Source organism: Narcine bancroftii, chromosome 1, assembly GCF_036971445.1.
Source record: "Narcine bancroftii isolate sNarBan1 chromosome 1, sNarBan1.hap1, whole genome shotgun sequence".
Lineage (NCBI taxonomy): Eukaryota > Metazoa > Chordata > Chondrichthyes > Torpediniformes > Narcinidae > Narcine > Narcine bancroftii.
Genome location: NC_091469.1, coordinates 492,797,634 through 492,821,091, shown reverse-complemented (window position 1 = coordinate 492,821,091; position 23,458 = coordinate 492,797,634). Strand labels below are relative to the sequence as shown.

At 57.4% G+C, this 23,458-nt stretch overlaps 2 protein-coding genes across 3 annotated transcripts in view; one reads left to right on the top strand and one right to left on the bottom strand.

Moving 5' to 3' along the window:
* Positions 1-23,458, bottom strand: part of LOC138752005 (fucolectin-like) — a 258,819-nt gene that overhangs the window by 156,478 nt on the left and 78,883 nt on the right. The gene's annotated exons all lie outside the window — the stretch shown is intronic.
* fam83hb (family with sequence similarity 83 member Hb) overlaps positions 1-23,458 on the top strand; it is a 110,224-nt gene that overhangs the window by 17,905 nt on the left and 68,861 nt on the right. The window lies entirely within an intron of this gene.

Sequence of the window (23,458 nt, the reverse complement as noted above, 5' to 3'; positions counted from 1 at the left end):
GCTAGGCTCACCAGGGGAACTGTACGGGGTAATGGCGAGGATCACCTGGGGAACTGTACGGGGTAATGGCGAGGCTCACCTGGTGAACTGTACAGGGTAATGGCGAGGCTAACCTGGGGAACTGTACGGGATAATGGTGAGGCTCACCTGGGGAACTGTACGGGGTAATGGCGAGGCTCACCTGGGGAACTGTACAGGGTAATGGCGAGGCTCACCTGGGGAACTGTACTGGGTAATAGCGAGGCACACCTGGGGAACTGTATGGGGTAATGGCGAGGCTCACCTGGGGAACTGTACAGGGTAATGGCGAGGCTCACCTGGTGAACTGTACAGGGTAATGGCGAGGCTCACCTGGGGAACTGTACGGGGCAATGGCGAGGCTCACCTGGTGAACTATACAGGGTAATGGCGAGGCTCACCTGGGAAACTGTACGGGGTAATGGCGAGGCTCACCTGGGGAACTGTACGGGGTAATGGCGAGGTTCACCTGAGGAACAGTACGGGGTAATGGCGAGGCTAACCTGGGGAACTGTACGGGGTAATGGCGAGGCTCACCTGGGGAACTGTACGGGGTAATGGCGAGGCTCACCTGGGGAACTGTACAGGGTAATGACGAGGCGCACCTGAAGAACTGTATGGAGTAATGGTGAGACTCACCTGGGGAACTGTACGGGGTAAAGTTGAGGCTCACATGGGGAACTGTACGGGGTAATGGCGAGGCTTACCTGGGGAACTGTACGGGGTAATGGTGAGGCTCACCTGGGGAACTGTACAGGGTAATGGTGAGGCTCACCTGCGGAACTGTACGGGGTAATGGCGAGGCTCACCTGGGGAATTGTACGGGGTAATGGCGAGGCTCACCTGGGGAATTGTACGGGGTAATGGCGAGGCTCACCTGGTGAACTGTACGGGGTAATGGCGAGGCTCACCTGGGGAACTATACGGGGTAATGGCGAGGCTCACCAGGGGAACTGAACGGGGTAATGGCGAGGTTCACCTGGGGAACTGTACAGGGTAATGGCGAGGCGCACCTGAAGAACTGTATGGAGTAATGGTGAGACTCACCTGGGGAACTGTACGGGGTAATGGCGAGGCTCACCTGTGGAACTGTACGGGGTAATGGCGAGGCTAACCTGGGGAACTATACGGGGTAATGGCGAGGCTAACCTGGGGAACTGAATGGGGTAATGGCAAGGCTCACCTGGGGAATTGTATGGGGTAATGGCGAGGCTCACCATGGGAACCGTACAGTGTAATGGCGAGGCTCACCTGGGGAACTGTACGGGGTAATGGCGAGGCTCAGCTGAGCAACTGTACGGGGTAATGGCGAGGCTCACCTGGGGAACTGTACGGGGTAATGGCGAGGCTCACCTGGTCTACTGTACGGGGTAATGGCGATGCTCACCTGGGGAACTGAACGGGGTAATGGCAAGGCTCACCTGGGGAATTGTATGGGGTAATGGCGAGTCTCACCTGGGGAACTCTACGGGGTAATGGCGAGGCTCACCTGTGGAATTGTACGGGGTAATGGCAAGGCTCACCTGTGGAATTGTACAGGGTAATGGTGAGGCGCACCTGAAGAACTGTATGGAGTAATGGCGAGGCTCACCTGGGGAACTGTACGGGGTAATGGCGAGGCTCACCTGGGGAACTGTACGGTGTAATGGCGAGGCTCACCTGGGGAACTATACGGGATAATGGCGAGGCTCACCTGGGGAACTGTACGGGGTAATGGCGAGGCTCACCTGGGGAACTGAACGGGGTAATGGCAAGGCTCACCTGGGGAATTGTATGGGGTAATGGCGAGTCTCACCTGGGGAACTGTATGGGGTAATGGCGAGGCTCACCTGTGGAACTGTACGGGGTAATGGCAAGGCTCACCTGTGGAATTGTACAGGGTAATGGCGAGGCGCACCTGAAGAACTGTATGGAGTAATGGTGAGGCTCACCTGGGGAACTGTACGGGGTAATGGCGAGGCTCACCTGGGGAACTGTACGGTGTAATGGCGAGGCTCACCTGGGGAACTGTACGGGGAAATGGCGAGGCTCACCTGGTGAACTAAACAGGGTAATGGCGAGGCTCACCTGGGGAACTGTACGGGGTAATGGTGAGGCTTACCTGGGGAACTGTACGGGTAATGGCGAGGCTCACCTGAGCAACTGTACGGGGTAATGGCGAGGTTCACCTGGGGAACTGTACGGGGTAATGGCGAGGCTCACCTGCTCAACTGTACGGGGTCGTGGCGAGGCTCACCTGGGGAACTGTACAGGGTAATGGCGAGGCTCACCTGGGTAACTGTACGGGGTAATGGCGAAGCTCACCTGGTGAACTGTACAGGGTAATGGCGAGGCTCACCTGGGGAACTGTACGGGATAATGGCGAGGCTCACCTGGGGAACTGTACGGGGTAATGGCGAGGCTCACCTGGGGAACTGTACAGGGTAATGGCGAGGCTCACTTGGGGAACTGTACAGGGTAATGGCGAGGCTCACCTGGTGAACTGTACAGGGTAATGTCGAGGCTCACCTGGGGAACTGTACGGGGTAATGGCGAGGCTCACCTGGGGAACTGTACGGGGAAATGGCTAGGCTCACCAGGGGAACTGTATGGGGTAATGGCGAGGATCACCTGGGGAACTGTACGGGGTAATGGCGAGGCTCACTTGGTGAACTGTACAGGATAATGGCGAGGCTCACCTGGGGAACTGTACAGGGTAATGGCGAGGCTCACCTGTGGAACTGTACAGGGTAATGGCGAGGCTCACCTGGTGAACTGTACGGGGTAATGGCTAGGCTCACCTGGGGAACTGTACGGGGTAATGGCGTGGCTCAGCAGGGGAACTGTACGGGGTAATGGCGAGGCTCACCTGGGGAACTGTACGGGGTAATGGCGAGGCTCACCTGTGGAATTCTACAGGGTAATGGCGAGGCGCACCTGAAGAACTGTATGGAGTAATGGCGAGGCTCACCTGGGGAACTGTACGGGGTAATGGCGAGGCTCACCTGGGGAACTGAACGGGGTAATGGCAAGGCTCACCTGGGGAATTGTATGGGGTAATGGCGAGTCTCACCTGGGGAACTGTATGGGGTAATGGCGAGGCTCACCTGTGGAACTGTACGGGGTAATGGCAGGGCTCACCTGTGGAATTGTACAGGGTAATGGCGAGGCGCACCTGAAGAACTGTATGGAGTAATGGCGAGGCTCACTTGGGGAACTGTACAGGGTAATGGCGAGGCTCACCTGGTGAACTGTACAGGGTAATGTCGAGGCTAAACTGGGGAACTGTACGGGGTAATGGCGAGGCTCACCAGGGGAACTGTATGGGGTAATGGCGAGGATCACCTGGGGAACTGTACGGGGTAATGGCGAGGCTCACTTGGTGAACTGTACAGGATAATGGCGAGGCTCACCTGGGGAACTGTACAGGGTAATGGCGAGGCTCACCTGTGGAACTGTACAGGGTAATGGCGAGGCTCACCTGGTGAACTGTACGGGGTAATGGCTAGGCTCACCTGGGGAACTGTACGGGGTAATGGCGTGGCTCAGCAGGGGAACTGTACGGGGTAATGGCGAGGCTCACCTGGGGAACTGTACGGGGTAATGGCGAGGCTCACCTGGTGAACTGTACAGGGTAATGGCGAGGCTCACCTGGGGAACTGTACGGGGTAATGGCGAGGTTCACCTGGGGAACTGTACGGGTTAATGGCGAGACTCACCTGGGGAACTGTACGGGGTAATGGCGAGGCTCACCTGGGGAACTGTACAGGGTAATGGGGAGGCTCACCTGGGGAACTGTACAGGGAAATGGTGAGGCTCACCTGGTGAACTGTATGGGGTAATGTCGAGGCTCACCTGGGGAACTGTACGGGGTAATGGCGAGGCTCACCTGGGGAACTGTACGGGGTAATGGCTAGGCTCACCAGGGGAACTGTACGGGGTAATGGCGAGGATCACCTGGGGAACTGTACGGGGTAATGGCGAGGCTCACCTGGTGAACTGTACAGGGTAATGGCGAGGCTAACCTGGGGAACTGTACGGGATAATGGTGAGGCTCACCTGGGGAACTGTACGGGGTAATGGCGAGGCTCACCTGGGGAACTGTACAGGGTAATGGCGAGGCTCACCTGGGGAACTGTACTGGGTAATAGCGAGGCACACCTGGGGAACTGTATGGGGTAATGGCGAGGCTCACCTGGGGAACTGTACAGGGTAATGGCGAGGCTCACCTGGTGAACTGTACAGGGTAATGGCGAGGCTCACCTGGGGAACTGTACGGGGCAATGGCGAGGCTCACCTGGTGAACTATACAGGGTAATGGCGAGGCTCACCTGGGAAACTGTACGGGGTAATGGCGAGGCTCACCTGGGGAACTGTACGGGGTAATGGCGAGGTTCACCTGAGGAACTGTACGGGGTAATGGCGAGGCTAACCTGGGGAACTGTACGGGGTAATAGCGAGGCTCACCTGGGGAACTGTACGGGGTAATGGCGAGGCTCACCTCGGGAACTGTACAGGGTAATGACGAGGCGCACCTGAAGAACTGTATGGAGTAATGGTGAGACTCACCTGGGGAACTGTACGGGGTAAAGTTGAGGCTCACATGGGGAACTGTACGGGGTAATGGCGAGGTTCACCTGAGGAACAGTACGGGGTAATGGCGAGGCTAACCTGGGGAACTGTACGGGGTAATGGCGAGGCTCACCTGGGGAACTGTACGGGGTAATGGCGAGGCTCACCTGGGGAACTGTACAGGGTAATGACGAGGCGCACCTGAAGAACTGTATGGAGTAATGGTGAGACTCACCTGGGGAACTGTACGGGGTAAAGTTGAGGCTCACATGGGGAACTGTACGGGGTAATGGCGAGGCTCACCTGGGGAACTGTACGGGGTAATGGTGAGGCTCACCTGGGGAACTGTACAGGGTAATGGTGAGGCTCACCTGCGGAACTGTACGGGGTAATGGCGAGGCTCACCTGGGGAATTGTACGGGGTAATGGCGAGGCTCACCTGGGGAATTGTACGGGGTAATGGCGAGGCTCACCTGGTGAACTGTACGGGGTAATGGCGAGGCTCACCTGGGGAACTATACGGGGTAATGGCGAGGCTCACCAGGGGAACTGAACGGGGTAATGGCGAGGTTCACCTGGGGAACTGTACAGGGTAATGGCGAGGCGCACCTGAAGAACTGTATGGAGTAATGGTGAGACTCACCTGGGGAACTGTACGGGGTAATGGCGAGGCTCACCTGTGGAACTGTACGGGGTAATGGCGAGGCTAACCTGGGGAACTATACGGGGTAATGGCGAGGCTAACCTGGGGAACTGAATGGGGTAATGGCAAGGCTCACCTGGGGAATTGTATGGGGTAATGGCGAGGCTCACCATGGGAACCGTACAGTGTAATGGCGAGGCTCACCTGGGGAACTGTACGGGGTAATGGCGAGGCTCAGCTGAGCAACTGTACGGGGTAATGGCGAGGCTCACCTGGGGAACTGTACGGGGTAATGGCGAGGCTCACCTGGTCTACTGTACGGGGTAATGGCGATGCTCACCTGGGGAACTGAACGGGGTAATGGCAAGGCTCACCTGGGGAATTGTATGGGGTAATGGCGAGTCTCACCTGGGGAACTCTACGGGGTAATGGCGAGGCTCAGCTGAGCAACTGTACGGGGTAATGGCGAGGTTCACCTGGGGAACTGTACAGGGTAATGGCGAGGCGCACCTGAAGAACTGTATGGAGTAATGGTGAGACTCACCTGGGGAACTGTACGGGGTAATGGCGAGGCTCACCTGTGGAACTGTACGGGGTAATGGCGAGGCTAACCTGGGGAACTATACGGGGTAATGGCGAGGCTAACCTGGGGAACTGAATGGGGTAATGGCAAGGCTCACCTGGGGAATTGTATGGGGTAATGGCGAGGCTCACCATGGGAACCGTACAGTGTAATGGCGAGGCTCACCTGGGGAACTGTACGGGGTAATGGCGAGGCTCAGCTGAGCAACTCTACGGGGTAATGGCGAGGCTCACCTGTGGAACTGTACGGGGTAATGGCAAGGCTCACCTGTGGAATTGTACAGGGTAATGGTGAGGCGCACCTGAAGAACTGTATGGAGTAATGGCGAGGCTCACCTGGGGAACTGTACGGGGTAATGGCGAGGCTCACCTGGGGAACTGTACGGTGTAATGGCGAGGCTCACCTGGGGAACTATACGGGATAATGGCGAGGCTCACCTGGGGAACTGTACGGGGTAATGGCGAGGCTCACCTGGGGAACTGAACGGGGTAATGGCAAGGCTCACCTGGGGAATTGTATGGGGTAATGGCGAGTCTCACCTGGGGAACTGTATGGGGTAATGGCGAGGCTCACCTGTGGAACTGTACGGGGTAATGGCAAGGCTCACCTGTGGAATTGTACAGGGTAATGGCGAGGCGCACCTGAAGAACTGTATGGAGTAATGGTGAGGCTCACCTGGGGAACTGTACGGGGTAATGGCGAGGCTCACCTGGGGAACTGTACGGTGTAATGGCGAGGCTCACCTGGGGAACTGTACGGGGAAATGGCGAGGCTCACCTGGTGAACTAAACAGGGTAATGGCGAGGCTCACCTGGGGAACTGTACGGGGTAATGGTGAGGCTTACCTGGGGAACTGTACGGGTAATGGCGAGGCTCACCTGAGCAACTGTACGGGGTAATGGCGAGGTTCACCTGGGGAACTGTACGGGGTAATGGCGAGGCTCACCTGGTCAACTGTACGGGGTCGTGGCGAGGCTCACCTGGGGAACTGTACAGGGTAATGGCGAGGCTCACCTGGGTAACTGTACGGGGTAATGGCGAAGCTCACCTGGTGAACTGTACAGGGTAATGGCGAGGCTCACCTGGGGAACTGTACGGGATAATGGCGAGGCTCACCTGGGGAACTGTACGGGGTAATGGCGAGGCTCACCTGGGGAACTGTACAGGGTAATGGCGAGGCTCACTTGGGGAACTGTACAGGGTAATGGCGAGGCTCACCTGGTGAACTGTACAGGGTAATGTCGAGGCTCACCTGGGGAACTGTACGGGGTAATGGCGAGGCTCACCTGGGGAACTGTACGGGGAAATGGCTAGGCTCACCAGGGGAACTGTATGGGGTAATGGCGAGGATCACCTGGGGAACTGTACGGGGTAATGGCGAGGCTCACTTGGTGAACTGTACAGGATAATGGCGAGGCTCACCTGGGGAACTGTACAGGGTAATGGCGAGGCTCACCTGTGGAACTGTACAGGGTAATGGCGAGGCTCACCTGGTGAACTGTACGGGGTAATGGCTAGGCTCACCTGGGGAACTGTACGGGGTAATGGCGTGGCTCAGCAGGGGAACTGTACGGGGTAATGGCGAGGCTCACCTGGGGAACTGTACGGGGTAATGGCGAGGCTCACCTGTGGAATTCTACAGGGTAATGGCGAGGCGCACCTGAAGAACTGTATGGAGTAATGGCGAGGCTCACCTGGGGAACTGTACGGGGTAATGGCGAGGCTCACCTGGGGAACTGTACGGTTTAATGGCGAGGCTCACCTGGGGAACTATACGGGATAATGGCGAGGCTCACCTGGGGAACTGTACGGGGTAATGGCGAGGCTCACCTGGGGAACTGAACGGGGTAATGGCAAGGCTCACCTGGGGAATTGTATGGGGTAATGGCGAGTCTCACCTGGGGAACTGTATGGGGTAATGGCGAGGCTCACCTGTGGAACTGTACGGGGTAATGGCAGGGCTCACCTGTGGAATTGTACAGGGTAATGGCGAGGCGCACCTGAAGAACTGTATGGAGTAATGGCGAGGCTCACTTGGGGAACTGTACAGGGTAATGGCGAGGCTCACCTGGTGAACTGTACAGGGTAATGTCGAGGCTAAACTGGGGAACTGTACGGGGTAATGGCGAGGCTCACCAGGGGAACTGTATGGGGTAATGGCGAGGATCACCTGGGGAACTGTACGGGGTAATGGCGAGGCTCACTTGGTGAACTGTACAGGATAATGGCGAGGCTCACCTGGGGAACTGTACAGGGTAATGGCGAGGCTCACCTGTGGAACTGTACAGGGTAATGGCGAGGCTCACCTGGTGAACTGTACGGGGTAATGGCTAGGCTCACCTGGGGAACTGTACGGGGTAATGGCGTGGCTCAGCAGGGGAACTGTACGGGGTAATGGCGAGGCTCACCTGGGGAACTGTACGGGGTAATGGCGAGGCTCACCTGGTGAACTGTACAGGGTAATGGCGAGGCTCACCTGGGGAACTGTACGGGGTAATGGCGAGGTTCACCTGGGGAACTGTACGGGTTAATGGCGAGACTCACCTGGGGAACTGTACGGGGTAATGGCGAGGCTCACCTGGGGAACTGTACAGGGTAATGGGGAGGCTCACCTGGGGAACTGTACAGGGAAATGGTGAGGCTCACCTGGTGAACTGTATGGGGTAATGTCGAGGCTCACCTGGGGAACTGTACGGGGTAATGGCGAGGCTCACCTGGGGAACTGTACGGGGTAATGGCTAGGCTCACCAGGGGAACTGTACGGGGTAATGGCGAGGATCACCTGGGGAACTGTACGGGGTAATGGCGAGGCTCACCTGGTGAACTGTACAGGGTAATGGCGAGGCTAACCTGGGGAACTGTACGGGATAATGGTGAGGCTCACCTGGGGAACTGTACGGGGTAATGGCGAGGCTCACCTGGGGAACTGTACAGGGTAATGGCGAGGCTCACCTGGGGAACTGTACTGGGTAATAGCGAGGCACACCTGGGGAACTGTATGGGGTAATGGCGAGGCTCACCTGGGGAACTGTACAGGGTAATGGCGAGGCTCACCTGGTGAACTGTACAGGGTAATGGCGAGGCTCACCTGGGGAACTGTACGGGGCAATGGCGAGGCTCACCTGGTGAACTATACAGGGTAATGGCGAGGCTCACCTGGGAAACTGTACGGGGTAATGGCGAGGCTCACCTGGGGAACTGTACGGGGTAATGGCGAGGTTCACCTGAGGAACTGTACGGGGTAATGGCGAGGCTAACCTGGGGAACTGTACGGGGTAATAGCGAGGCTCACCTGGGGAACTGTACGGGGTAATGGCGAGGCTCACCTCGGGAACTGTACAGGGTAATGACGAGGCGCACCTGAAGAACTGTATGGAGTAATGGTGAGACTCACCTGGGGAACTGTACGGGGTAAAGTTGAGGCTCACATGGGGAACTGTACGGGGTAATGGCGAGGCTCACCTGGGGAACTGTACGGGGTAATGGTGAGGCTCACCTGGGGAACTGTACAGGGTAATGGTGAGGCTCACCTGCGGAACTGTACGGGGTAATGGCGAGGCTCACCTGGGGAATTGTACGGGGTAATGGCGAGGCTCACCTGGGGAATTGTACGGGGTAATGGCGAGGCTCACCTGGTGAACTGTACGGGGTAATGGCGAGGCTCACCTGGGGAACTATACGGGGTAATGGCGAGGCTCACCAGGGGAACTGAACGGGGTAATGGCGAGGTTCACCTGGGGAACTGTACAGGGTAATGGCGAGGCGCACCTGAAGAACTGTATGGAGTAATGGTGAGACTCACCTGGGGAACTGTACGGGGTAATGGCGAGGCTCACCTGTGGAACTGTACGGGGTAATGGCGAGGCTAACCTGGGGAACTATACGGGGTAATGGCGAGGCTAACCTGGGGAACTGAATGGGGTAATGGCAAGGCTCACCTGGGGAATTGTATGGGGTAATGGCGAGGCTCACCATGGGAACCGTACAGTGTAATGGCGAGGCTCACCTGGGGAACTGTACGGGGTAATGGCGAGGCTCAGCTGAGCAACTGTACGGGGTAATGGCGAGGCTCACCTGGGGAACTGTACGGGGTAATGGCGAGGCTCACCTGGTCTACTGTACGGGGTAATGGCGATGCTCACCTGGGGAACTGAACGGGGTAATGGCAAGGCTCACCTGGGGAATTGTATGGGGTAATGGCGAGTCTCACCTGGGGAACTCTATGGGGTAATGGCGAGGCTCACCTGTGGAACTGTACGGGGTAATGGCAAGGCTCACCTGTGGAATTGTACAGGGTAATGGTGAGGCGCACCTGAAGAACTGTATGGAGTAATGGCGAGGCTCACCTGGGGAACTGTACGGGGTAATGGCGAGGTTCACCTGGGGAACTGTACGGGTTAATGGCGAGACTCACCTGGGGAACTGTACGGGGTAATGGCGAGGCTCACCTGGGGAACTGTACAGGGTAATGGGGAGGCTCACCTGGGGAACTGTACAGGGAAATGGTGAGGCTCACCTGGTGAACTGTATGGGGTAATGTCGAGGCTCACCTGGGGAACTGTACGGGGTAATGGCGAGGCTCACCTGGGGAACTGTACGGGGTAATGGCTAGGCTCACCAGGGGAACTGTACGGGGTAATGGCGAGGATCACCTGGGGAACTGTACGGGGTAATGGCGAGGCTCACCTGGTGAACTGTACAGGGTAATGGCGAGGCTAACCTGGGGAACTGTACGGGATAATGGTGAGGCTCACCTGGGGAACTGTACGGGGTAATGGCGAGGCTCACCTGGGGAACTGTACAGGGTAATGGCGAGGCTCACCTGGGGAACTGTACTGGGTAATAGCGAGGCACACCTGGGGAACTGTATGGGGTAATGGCGAGGCTCACCTGGGGAACTGTACAGGGTAATGGCGAGGCTCACCTGGTGAACTGTACAGGGTAATGGCGAGGCTCACCTGGGGAACTGTACGGGGCAATGGCGAGGCTCACCTGGTGAACTATACAGGGTAATGGCGAGGCTCACCTGGGAAACTGTACGGGGTAATGGCGAGGCTCACCTGGGGAACTGTACGGGGTAATGGCGAGGTTCACCTGAGGAACTGTACGGGGTAATGGCGAGGCTAACCTGGGGAACTGTACGGGGTAATAGCGAGGCTCACCTGGGGAACTGTACGGGGTAATGGCGAGGCTCACCTCGGGAACTGTACAGGGTAATGACGAGGCGCACCTGAAGAACTGTATGGAGTAATGGTGAGACTCACCTGGGGAACTGTACGGGGTAAAGTTGAGGCTCACATGGGGAACTGTACGGGGTAATGGCGAGGCTCACCTGGGGAACTGTACGGGGTAATGGTGAGGCTCACCTGGGGAACTGTACAGGGTAATGGTGAGGCTCACCTGCGGAACTGTACGGGGTAATGGCGAGGCTCACCTGGGGAATTGTACGGGGTAATGGCGAGGCTCACCTGGGGAATTGTACGGGGTAATGGCGAGGCTCACCTGGTGAACTGTACGGGGTAATGGCGAGGCTCACCTGGGGAACTATACGGGGTAATGGCGAGGCTCACCAGGGGAACTGAACGGGGTAATGGCGAGGTTCACCTGGGGAACTGTACAGGGTAATGGCGAGGCGCACCTGAAGAACTGTATGGAGTAATGGTGAGACTCACCTGGGGAACTGTACGGGGTAATGGCGAGGCTCACCTGTGGAACTGTACGGGGTAATGGCGAGGCTAACCTGGGGAACTATACGGGGTAATGGCGAGGCTAACCTGGGGAACTGAATGGGGTAATGGCAAGGCTCACCTGGGGAATTGTATGGGGTAATGGCGAGGCTCACCATGGGAACCGTACAGTGTAATGGCGAGGCTCACCTGGGGAACTGTACGGGGTAATGGCGAGGCTCAGCTGAGCAACTGTACGGGGTAATGGCGAGGCTCACCTGGGGAACTGTACGGGGTAATGGCGAGGCTCACCTGGTCTACTGTACGGGGTAATGGCGATGCTCACCTGGGGAACTGAACGGGGTAATGGCAAGGCTCACCTGGGGAATTGTATGGGGTAATGGCGAGTCTCACCTGGGGAACTCTACGGGGTAATGGCGAGGCTCACCTGTGGAACTGTACGGGGTAATGGCAAGGCTCACCTGTGGAATTGTACAGGGTAATGGTGAGGCGCACCTGAAGAACTGTATGGAGTAATGGCGAGGCTCACCTGGGGAACTGTACGGGGTAATGGCGAGGCTCACCTGGGGAACTGTACGGTGTAATGGCGAGGCTCACCTGGGGAACTATACGGGATAATGGCGAGGCTCACCTGGGGAACTGTACGGGGTAATGGCGAGGCTCACCTGGGGAACTGAACGGGGTAATGGCAAGGCTCACCTGGGGAATTGTATGGGGTAATGGCGAGTCTCACCTGGGGAACTGTATGGGGTAATGGCGAGGCTCACCTGTGGAACTGTACGGGGTAATGGCAAGGCTCACCTGTGGAATTGTACAGGGTAATGGCGAGGCGCACCTGAAGAACTGTATGGAGTAATGGTGAGGCTCACCTGGGGAACTGTACGGGGTAATGGCGAGGCTCACCTGGGGAACTGTACGGTGTAATGGCGAGGCTCACCTGGGGAACTGTACGGGGAAATGGCGAGGCTCACCTGGTGAACTAAACAGGGTAATGGCGAGGCTCACCTGGGGAACTGTACGGGGTAATGGTGAGGCTTACCTGGGGAACTGTACGGGTAATGGCGAGGCTCACCTGAGCAACTGTACGGGGTAATGGCGAGGTTCACCTGGGGAACTGTACGGGGTAATGGCGAGGCTCACCTGGTCAACTGTACGGGGTCGTGGCGAGGCTCACCTGGGGAACTGTATGGAGTAATGGCGAGGCTCACCTGGTGAAGTGTACAGGGTAATGGCGAGGCTCACCTGGGGAACTGTACTGGGTAATAGCGAGGCACACCTGGGGAACTGTACGGGGTAATGGCGAGGCTCACCTGGGGAACTGTACGGGGTAATGGCGAGGCTCACCTGGTGAACTGTACAGGGTAATGGCGAGGCTCACCTGGGTAACTGTACGGGGTAATGGCGAAGCTCAACTGGTGAACTGTACAGGGTAATGGCGAGGCTCACCTGGGGAACTGTACGGGATAATGGCGAGGCTCACCTGGGGAACTGTACGGGGTAATGGCGAGGCTCACCTGGGGAACTGTACAGGGTAATGGCGAGGCTCACTTGGGGAACTGTACAGGGTAATGGCGAGGCTCACCTGGTGAACTGTACAGGGTAATGTCGAGGCTCACCTGGGGAACTGTACGGGGTAATGGCGAGGCTCACCTGGGGAACTGTACGGGGAAATGGCTAGGCTCACCAGGGGAACTGTATGGGGTAATGGCGAGGATCACCTGGGGAACTGTACGGGGTAATGGCGAGGCTCACTTGGTGAACTGTACAGGATAATCGCGAGGCTCACCTGGGGAACTGTACAGGGTAATGGCGAGGCTCACCTGTGGAACTGTACAGGGTAATGGCGAGGCTCACCTGGTGAACTGTACGGGGTAATGGCTAGGCTCACCTGGGGAACTGTACGGGGTAATGGCGTGGCTCAGCAGGGGAACTGTACGGGGTAATGGCGAGGCTCACCTGGGGAACTGTACGGGGTAATGGCGAGGCTCACCTGGTGAACTGTACAGGGTAATGGCGAGGCTCACCTGGGGAACTGTACGGGGTAATGGCGAGGTTCACCTGGGGAACTGTACGGGTTAATGGCGAGACTCACCTGGGGAACTGTACAGGGTAATGACGAAGCGCACCTGAAGAAGTGTATGGAGTAATTGTGAGACTCACCAGGGGAACTGTATGGGGTAAAGTCGAGGCTCACCTGGGGAACTGTACGGGGTAATGGCAAGATTCACCTGGGGAACTGTACGGGTTAATGGCTAGGCTCACCTGGGGAACTGTACGGGGTAATGGCGAGCCTCACCTGGGGAACTGTAAGTTGTAATGGCGAGGCTAACTTGGGGTACTGTATGGGGTAATGGTGAGGCTCACCTGGGGAACTGTATGGGGTAATGGCGAGGCTCACCTGGGGAACTGTACGGGGTAATGGCGAGGCTCACCTGGGGAACTGTACGGGGTAATGGCGAGGCTCACCTTGCGAACAGTACGGGGTAATGGCGAGCTCACCTGGGGAACTGTACGGGGTAATGGCGAGGCTCACCTGGGGTACTGTATGGGGTAATGGCGAGGCTCACCTGGGTAACTGTACGGGGTAATGGCGAGGCTCACCTGGGGAACTGTACGGGGTAATGGCGAGGCTCACCTGGGGAACTGTACGGGGTAATGGTGAGGCTCACCTGGGGAACTGTACGGTGTAATGGCGAGGCTCACCTGGGGAACTATACGGGATAATGGCGAGGCTCACCTGCGGAACTGTACGGGGTAATGGCGAGGCTCACCTGGGGAACTGTATGGGATAATGTGAGGCTCACTTGGGGAACTGTACGGGGTAATGGTGAGGCTCTCCTGGGGAACTGTACGGGGTAATGGTGAGGCGCACCTGAAGAACTGTACGGGGTAATGGCGAGGCTCACCTGGGGAACTGTACGGGGTAATGGCGAGGCTCACCTGGGGAACTGAACGGGGTAATGGCAAGGCTCACCTGGGGAATTGTATGGGGTAATGGCGAGTCTCACCTGGGGAACTGTATGGGCTAATGGCGAGGCTCACCTGTGGAACTGTACGGGGTAATGGCAAGGCTCACCTGTGGAATTGTACAGGGTAATGGCGAGGCGCACCTGAAGAACTGTATGGAGTAATGGTGAGGCTCACCTGGGGAACTGTACGGGGTAATGGCGAGGCTCACCTGGGGAACTGTACGGTGTAATGGCGAGGCTCACCTGGGGAACTGTACGGGGAAATGGCGAGGCTCACCTGGTGAACTAAACAGGGTAATGGCGAGGCTCACCTGGGGAACTGTACGGGGTAATGGTGAGGCTTACCTGGGGAACTGTACGGGGTAATGTCGAGGCTCACCTGGGGAACTGTACGGGATAATGGTGAGGCTCACCTGGGGAACTGTACGGGGTAATGGCGACGCTCACCTGGGGAATGATACGGGGTTATGGCGAGGCTCAACTGGTGAACTGTACAGGGTAATGGCGAGGCTCACCTGGGGAACTATACGGGGTAATGGCGAGGCTCCCCTGGGGAACCATACGGGGTAATGGCGTGGCTCACCTGGGGAACTGTACAGGGTAATGGCGAGGCGCACCTGAAGAACTGTATGGAGTAATGGTGAGACTCACCTGGGGAACTGTACGGGGTAATGTCGAGGATAACCTGGGGAACTGTACGAGGCAATGTTGAGGCTCACATGGGGAACTGTACGGGGTAATGGAGAGGCTCACCTGGGGAACTGTACGGGGTAATGGCGAGGCGCACCTGGGGAACTGTACTGGGTAATGTCGAGGCTCACCTGGTGAACTGTACGGGGTAATCGCGAGGCTCACCTGTGGAACTGTACAGGGTAATGGCGAGGCTCACCTGTGGAATTGTACAGGGTAATGGCGAGGCGCACCTGTAGAACTGTATGGAGTAATGGCGAGGCTCACCTGGGGAACTGTATGGGGTAATGGCGAGGCTCACCTGGGGAACTGTACGGGGTAATGGCGAGGCTCACCTGGGGAACTGTACGGGGAAATGGCAAGGCTCACCTGGTGAACTGAACAGGGTAATGGCGAGGCGCACCTGGGGAACTGTACGGGGTAATGGCGAGGCAAACCTGGGGAACTGTACGGGGTAATGGCGAGGAGCACCTGGGGAATTGTACGGGGTAATAGCGAGGCTCATCTGGTGAACTGTACGGGGTAATGGCGAGGCTCACCTGGGGAATTGTATGGGGTAATGGAGAGGCTCAACTGGGGAACTGTACGTGGTAATGGCTAGGCTCACCTGGGGAACTGTACGGGGTAATGGCAAGACTCACCTGGGGAACTGTACAGGTTAATGGCAAGGCTCACCTGGGGAACTGTACGGGGTAATGGCGAGCCTCACCTGGGGAACTGTTAGTTGTAATGGCGAGGCTAACTTGGGGTACTGTATGGGGTAATGGTGAGGCTCACCTGGGGAACTGTACGGGGTAATGGCGAGGCTCACCTTGCGAACTGTACGGGGTAATGGCGAGCTCACCTGGGGAACTGTACGGGGTAATGGCGAGGCTCACCTGGGGTACTGTATGGGGTAATGGCGAGGCTCACCTGGGGAACTGTACGGGGTAATGGCGAGGCTCACCTGGTGAACTGTACGGGGTAATGGCGAGGCTCACCTGGGGAACTGTACGGGGTAATGGTGAGGCTCACCTGGGGAACTGTACGGTGTAATGGCGAGGCTCACCTGGGGAACTATACGGGATAATGGCGAGGCTCACCTGGGGAACTGTACGGGGTAATGGCGAGGCTCACCTGGGGAACTCTATGGGTTAATGTGAGGCTTACCTGGGGAACTGTACAGGGTAATGTCGAGGCTCGCCTGTGGAACTGTACGGGGTAATGGCGAGGCTCACCTGGGGAACTGTACGGGGAAATGGCGAGGCTCACCTGGTGAACTAAACAGGGTAATGGCGAGGCTCACCTGGGGAACTGTACGGGGTAATGGTGAGGCTTACCTGGGGAACTGTACGGGTAATGGCGAGGCTCACCTGAGCAACTGTACGGGGTAATGGCGAGGTTCACCTGGGGAACTGTACGGGGTAATGGCGAGGCTCACCTGGTGAACTGTACAGGGTAATGTCGAGGCTCACCAGGGGAACTGTACGGGGTAATGGTGAGGCTCACTTGGGGAACTGTACAGGGTAATGGCGAGGATAACCTGGGGAACTGTACGAGGTAATATCGAGGCTAACCTGGGGAACTGTACGGGGTAATGGAGAGGCTCACATTGGGAACTGTACGGGGTAATGGCGAGGCGCACCTGGGGAACTGTACGGGGTAATGGCGAGGCTCACCTGGTGAACTGTACGGGGTAATGGCGAGGCTCACCTGGGGAACTATACGGTGTAATGGCGAGGCTAACCTGGGGAACTGAACGGGGTAATGGCAAGGCTCACCTGGGGAATTGTATGGGGTAATGGCGACTCTCACCTGGGGAACTGTACGGGGTAATGGCGAGGCTAACCTGTGGAACTGTACGGGGTAATGGCGAGGCTCACCTGGGGAACTATACGGGGTAATGGCGAGGCTAACCTGGTGAAATGAATGGGGTAATGGCAAGGCTCACCTGGGGAATTGTATGGGGTAATGGCGAGGCTCACCATGGTAACTGTACAGTGTAATGGCGAGGCTCACCTGGGGAACTGTACGGGGTAATGGCGAGGCTCAGCTGAGCAACTGTACGGGGTAATGGCGAGGCTCACCTGGGGAACTGTACGGGGTAATGGCGAGGCTCACCTGGTCAACTGTACGGGGAAATGGCGAGGCTCACCTGGGGAACTGAACGGGGTAATGGCAAGGCTCACCTGGGGAATTGTATGGGGTAATGGCGAGTCTCACCTGGGGAACTCTACGGGGTAATGGCGAGGCTCACCTGTGGAACTGTACGGGGTAATGGCAAGGCTCACCTGTGGAATTGAACAGGGTAATGGCGAGGCGCACCTGAAGAACTGTATGGAGTAATGGCGTGGCTCACCTGGGGAACTGTACGGGGTAATGGCGAGGCTCACCTGGGGAACTGTACGGTGTAATGGCGAGGCTCACCTGGGGAACTATACGGGACAATGGCGAGGCTCACCTGGGGAACTGTACGGGGTAATGGCGAGGCTCACCTGGGGAACTGAACGGTGTAATGGCAAGGCTCACCTGGGGAATTGTATGGGGTAATGGCGAGTCTCACCTGGGGAACTGTATGGGGTAATGGCGAGGCTCACCTGTGGAACTGTACGGGGTAATGGCAAGGCTGACCTGTGGAATTGTACAGGGTAATGGCGAGGCGCACCTGAAGAACTGTATGGAGTAATGGCGAGGCTCACCTGGGGAACTGTACGGGGTAATGGCGAGGCTCACCTGGGGAACTGTACGGTGTAATGGCGAGGCTCACCTGTGGAACTGTACGGGGTAATGGCGAGGCTCACCTGGGGAACTGTACAGGGTAATGGCGAGGCTCACTTGGGGAACTGTACAGGGTAATGGCGAGGCTCACCTGGTGAACTGTACAGGGTAATGTCGAGGCTCACCTGGGGAACTGTACGGGGTAATGGCGAGGCTCACCTGGGGAACTGTACGGGGAAATGGCTAGGCTCACCAGGGGAACTGTATGGGGTAATGGCGAGGATCACCTGGGGAACTGTACGGGGTAATGGCGAGGCTCACTTGGTGAACTGTACAGGATAATCGCGAGGCTCACCTGGGGAACTGTACAGGGTAATGGCGAGGCTCACCTGTGGAACTGTACAGGGTAATGGCGAGGCTCACCTGGTGAACTGTACGGGGTAATGGCTAGGCTCACCTGGGGAACTGTACGGGGTAATGGCGTGGCTCAGCAGGGGAACTGTACGGGGTAATGGCGAGGCTCACCTGGGGAACTGTACGGGGTAATGGCGAGGCTCACCTGGTGAACTGTACAGGGTAATGGCGAGGCTCACCTGGGGAACTGTACGGGGTAATGGCGAGGTTCACCTGGGGAACTGTACGGGTTAATGGCGAGACTCACCTGGGGAACTGTACAGGGTAATGACGAAGCGCACCTGAAGAAGTGTATGGAGTAATTGTGAGACTCACCAGGGGAACTGTATGGGGTAAAGTCGAGGCTCACCTGGGGAACTGTACGGGGTAATGGCAAGATTCACCTGGGGAACTGTACGGGTTAATGGCTAGGCTCACCTGGGGAACTGTACGGGGTAATGGCGAGCCTCACCTGGGGAACTGTAAGTTGTAATGGCGAGGCTAACTTGGGGTACTGTATGGGGTAATGGTGAGGCTCACCTGGGGAACTGTATGGGGTAATGGCGAGGCTCACCTGGGGAACTGTACGGGGTAATGGCGAGGCTCACCTGGGGAACTGTACGGGGTAATGGCGAGGCTCACCTTGCGAACAGTACGGGGTAATGGCGAGCTCACCTGGGGAACTGTACGGGGTAATGGCGAGGCTCACCTGGGGTACTGTATGGGGTAATGGCGAGGCTCACCTGGGTAACTGTACGGGGTAATGGCGAGGCTCACCTGGGGAACTGTACGGGGTAATGGCGAGGCTCACCTGGGGAACTGTACGGGGTAATGGTGAGGCTCACCTGGGGAACTGTACGGTGTAATGGCGAGGCTCACCTGGGGAACTATACGGGATAATGGCGAGGCTCACCTGCGGAACTGTACGGGGTAATGGCGAGGCTCACCTGGGGAACTGTATGGGATAATGTGAGGCTCACTTGGGGAACTGTACGGGGTAATGGTGAGGCTCTCCTGGGGAACTGTACGGGGTAATGGTGAGGCGCACCTGAAGAACTGTACGGGGTAATGGCGAGGCTCACCTGGGGAACTGTACGGGGTAATGGCGAGGCTCACCTGGGGAACTGAACGGGGTAATGGCAAGGCTCACCTGGGGAATTGTATGGGGTAATGGCGAGTCTCACCTGGGGAACTGTATGGGCTAATGGCGAGGCTCACCTGTGGAACTGTACGGGGTAATGGCAAGGCTCACCTGTGGAATTGTACAGGGTAATGGCGAGGCGCACCTGAAGAACTGTATGGAGTAATGGTGAGGCTCACCTGGGGAACTGTACGGGGTAATGGCGAGGCTCACCTGGGGAACTGTACGGTGTAATGGCGAGGCTCACCTGGGGAACTGTACGGGGAAATGGCGAGGCTCACCTGGTGAACTAAACAGGGTAATGGCGAGGCTCACCTGGGGAACTGTACGGGGTAATGGTGAGGCTTACCTGGGGAACTGTACGGGTAATGGCGAGGCTCACCTGAGCAACTGTACGGGGTAATGGCGAGGTTCACCTGGGGAACTGTACGGGGTAATGGCGAGGCTGACCTGGTGAACTGTACAGGGTAATGTCGAGGCTCACCAGGGGAACTGTACGGGGTAATGGTGAGGCTCACTTGGGGAACTGTACAGGGTAATGGCGAGGATAACCTGGGGAACTGTACGAGGTAATATCGAGGCTAACCTGGGGAACTGTACGGGGTAATGGAGAGGCTCACATTGGGAACTGTACGGGGTAATGGCGAGGCGCACCTGGGGAACTGTACGGGGTAATGGCGAGGCTCACCTGGTGAACTGTACGGGGTAATGGCGAGGCTCACCTGGGGAACTATACGGTGTAATGGCGAGGCTAACCTGGGGAACTGAACGGGGTAATGGCAAGGCTCACCTGGGGAATTGTATGGGGTAATGGCGACTCTCACCTGGGGAACTGTACGGGGTAATGGCGAGGCTAACCTGTGGAACTGTACGGGGTAATGGCGAGGCTCACCTGGGGAACTATACGGGGTAATGGCGAGGCTAACCTGGTGAAATGAATGGGGTAATGGCAAGGCTCACCTGGGGAATTGTATGGGGTAATGGCGAGGCTCACCATGGTAACTGTACAGTGTAATGGCGAGGCTCACCTGGGGAACTGTACGGGGTAATGGCGAGGCTCAGCTGAGCAACTGTACGGGGTAATGGCGAGGCTCACCTGGGGAACTGTACGGGGTAATGGCGAGGCTCACCTGGTCAACTGTACGGGGAAATGGCGAGGCTCACCTGGGGAACTGAACGGGGTAATGGCAAGGCTCACCTGGGGAATTGTATGGGGTAATGGCGAGTCTCACCTGGGGAACTCTATGGGGTAATGGCGAGGCTCACCTGTGGAACTGTACGGGGTAATGGCAAGGCTCACCTGTGGAATTGAACAGGGTAATGGCGAGGCGCACCTGAAGAACTGTATGGAGTAATGGCGTGGCTCACCTGGGGAACTGTACGGGGTAATGGCGAGGCTCACCTGGGGAACTGTACGGTGTAATGGCGAGGCTCACCTGGGGAACTATACGGGACAATGGCGAGGCTCACCTGGGGAACTGTACGGGGTAATGGCGAGGCTCACCTGGGGAACTGAACGGTGTAATGGCAAGGCTCACCTGGGGAATTGTATGGGGTAATGGCGAGTCTCACCTGGGGAACTGTATGGGGTAATGGCGAGGCTCACCTGTGGAACTGTACGGGGTAATGGCAAGGCTCACCTGTGGAATTGTACAGGGTAATGGCGAGGCGCACCTGAAGAACTGTATGGAGTAATGGCGAGGCTCACCTGGGGAACTGTACGGGGTCATGGCGAGGCTCACCTGGGGAACTGTACGGTGTAATGGCGAGGCTCACCTGGGGAACTGTACGGGGTAATGGCGAGGCTCACCTGGTGAACTGTACAGGGTAATGGCGAGGCTCACCTGGGTAACTGTACGGGGAAATGGCGAAGCTCACCTGGTGAACTGTACAGGCTAATGGCGAGGCTCACCTGGGGAACTGTACGGGGTAATGGCGAGGCTCACCTGGGGAACTGTACAGGGTAATGTCGAGGCTCGCCTGGGGAACTGTACGGGGTAATGGCGAGGCTCACCTGGGGAACTGTACGGGGAAATGGCGAGGCTCACCTGGTGAACTAAACAGGGTAATGGCGAGGCTCACCTGGGGAACTGTACGGGGTAATGGTGAGGCTTACCTGGGGAACTGTACGGGTAATGGCGAGGCTCACCTGAGCAAGTGTACGGGGTAATGGCGAGGTTCACCTGGGGAACTGTACGGGGTAATGGCGAGGCTCACCTGGTCAACTGTACGGGGTAGTGGCGAGGCTCACCTGGGGAACTGTATGGAGTAATGGCGAGGCTCACCTGGTGAAGTGTACAGGGTAATGGCGAGGCTCACCTGGGGAACTGTACTGGGTAATAGCGAGGCACACCTGGGGAACTGTACGGGGTAATGGCGAGGCTCACCTGGGGAACTGTACGGGGTAATGGCGAGGCTCACCTGGTGAACTGTACAGGGTAATGGCGAGGCTCACCTGGGTAACTGTACGGGGAAATGGCGAAGCTCACCTGGTGAACTGTACAGGGTAATGGCGAGGCTCACCTGGGGAACTGTACGGGATAATGTCTAGGCTCACCTGGGGAACTGTACGGGGTAATGGCGAGGCTCACCTGGGGAACTGTACAGGGTAATGTCGAGGCTCGCCTGGGGAACTGTACGGGGTAATGGCGAGGCTCACCTGGGGAACTGTACGGGGAAATGGCTAGGCTCACCAGGGGAACTGTATGGGGTAATGGCGAGGATCACTTGGGGAACTGTACGGGGTAAATGCGAGGCTCACTTGGTGAACTGTACAGGATAATGGCGAGGCTCACCTGGGGAACTGTACAGGGTAATGGCGAGGCTCACCTGTGGAACTGTACAGGGTAATGGCGAGGCTCACCTGGTGAACTGTACGGGGTAATGGCTAGGCGCACCTGGGGAACTGTACGGGGTAATGGCGTGGCTCAGCAGGGGAACTGTACGGGGTAATGGCGAGGCTCACCTGGGGAACTGTACGGGGTAATGGCGAGGCTCACCTGGTGAACTGTACGGGGTAATGGCGAGGCTCACCTGGGGAACTGTACGGGGTAATGGAGAGGTTCACCTGGGGAACTGTACGGGTTAATGGCGAGACTCACCTGGGGAACTGTACAGGGTAATGACGAAGCGCACCTGAAGAAGTGTATGGAGTAATTGTGAGACTCACGAGGGGAACTGTACGGGGCAAAGTCGAGGCTCACCTGGAAAACTGTACGGGGTAATGGCGAGGCTCACCTGGTCAACTGTACGGGGTAGTGGCGAGGCTCACCTGGGGAACTGTATGGAGTAATGGCGAGGCTCACCTGGTGAAGTGTACAGGGTAATGGCGAGGCTCACCTGGGGAACTGTACTGGGTAATAGCGAGGCACACCTGGGGAACTGTACGGGGTAATGGCGAGGCTCACCTGGGGAACTGTACGGGGTAATGGCGAGGCTCACCTGGTGAACTGTACAGGGTAATGGCGAGGCTCACCTGGGTAACTGTACGGGGAAATGGCGAAGCTCACCTGGTGAACTGTACAGGCTAATGGCGAGGCTCACCTGGGGAACTGTACGGGGTAATGGCGAGGCTCACCTGGGGAACTGTACAGGGTAATGTCGAGGCTCGCCTGGGGAACTGTACGGGGTAATGGCGAGGCTCACCTGGGGAACTGTACGGGGAAATGGCGAGGCTCACCTGGTGAACTAAACAGGGTAATGGCGAGGCTCACCTGGGGAACTGTACGGGGTAATGGTGAGGCTTACCTGGGGAACTGTACGGGTAATGGCGAGGCTCACCTGAGCAACTGTACGGGGTAATGGCGAGGTTCACCTGGGGAACTGTACGGGGTAATGGCGAGGCTCACCTGGTGAACTGTACAGGGTAATGTCGAGGCTCACCAGGGGAACTGTACGGGGTAATGGTGAGGCTCACTTGGGGAACTGTACAGGGTAATGGCGAGGATAACCTGGGGAACTGTACGAGGTAATATCGAGGCTAACCTGGGGAACTGTACGGGGTAATGGAGAGGCTCACATTGGGAACTGTACGGGGTAATGGCGAGGCGCACCTGGGGAACTGTACGGGGTAATGGCGAGGCTCAC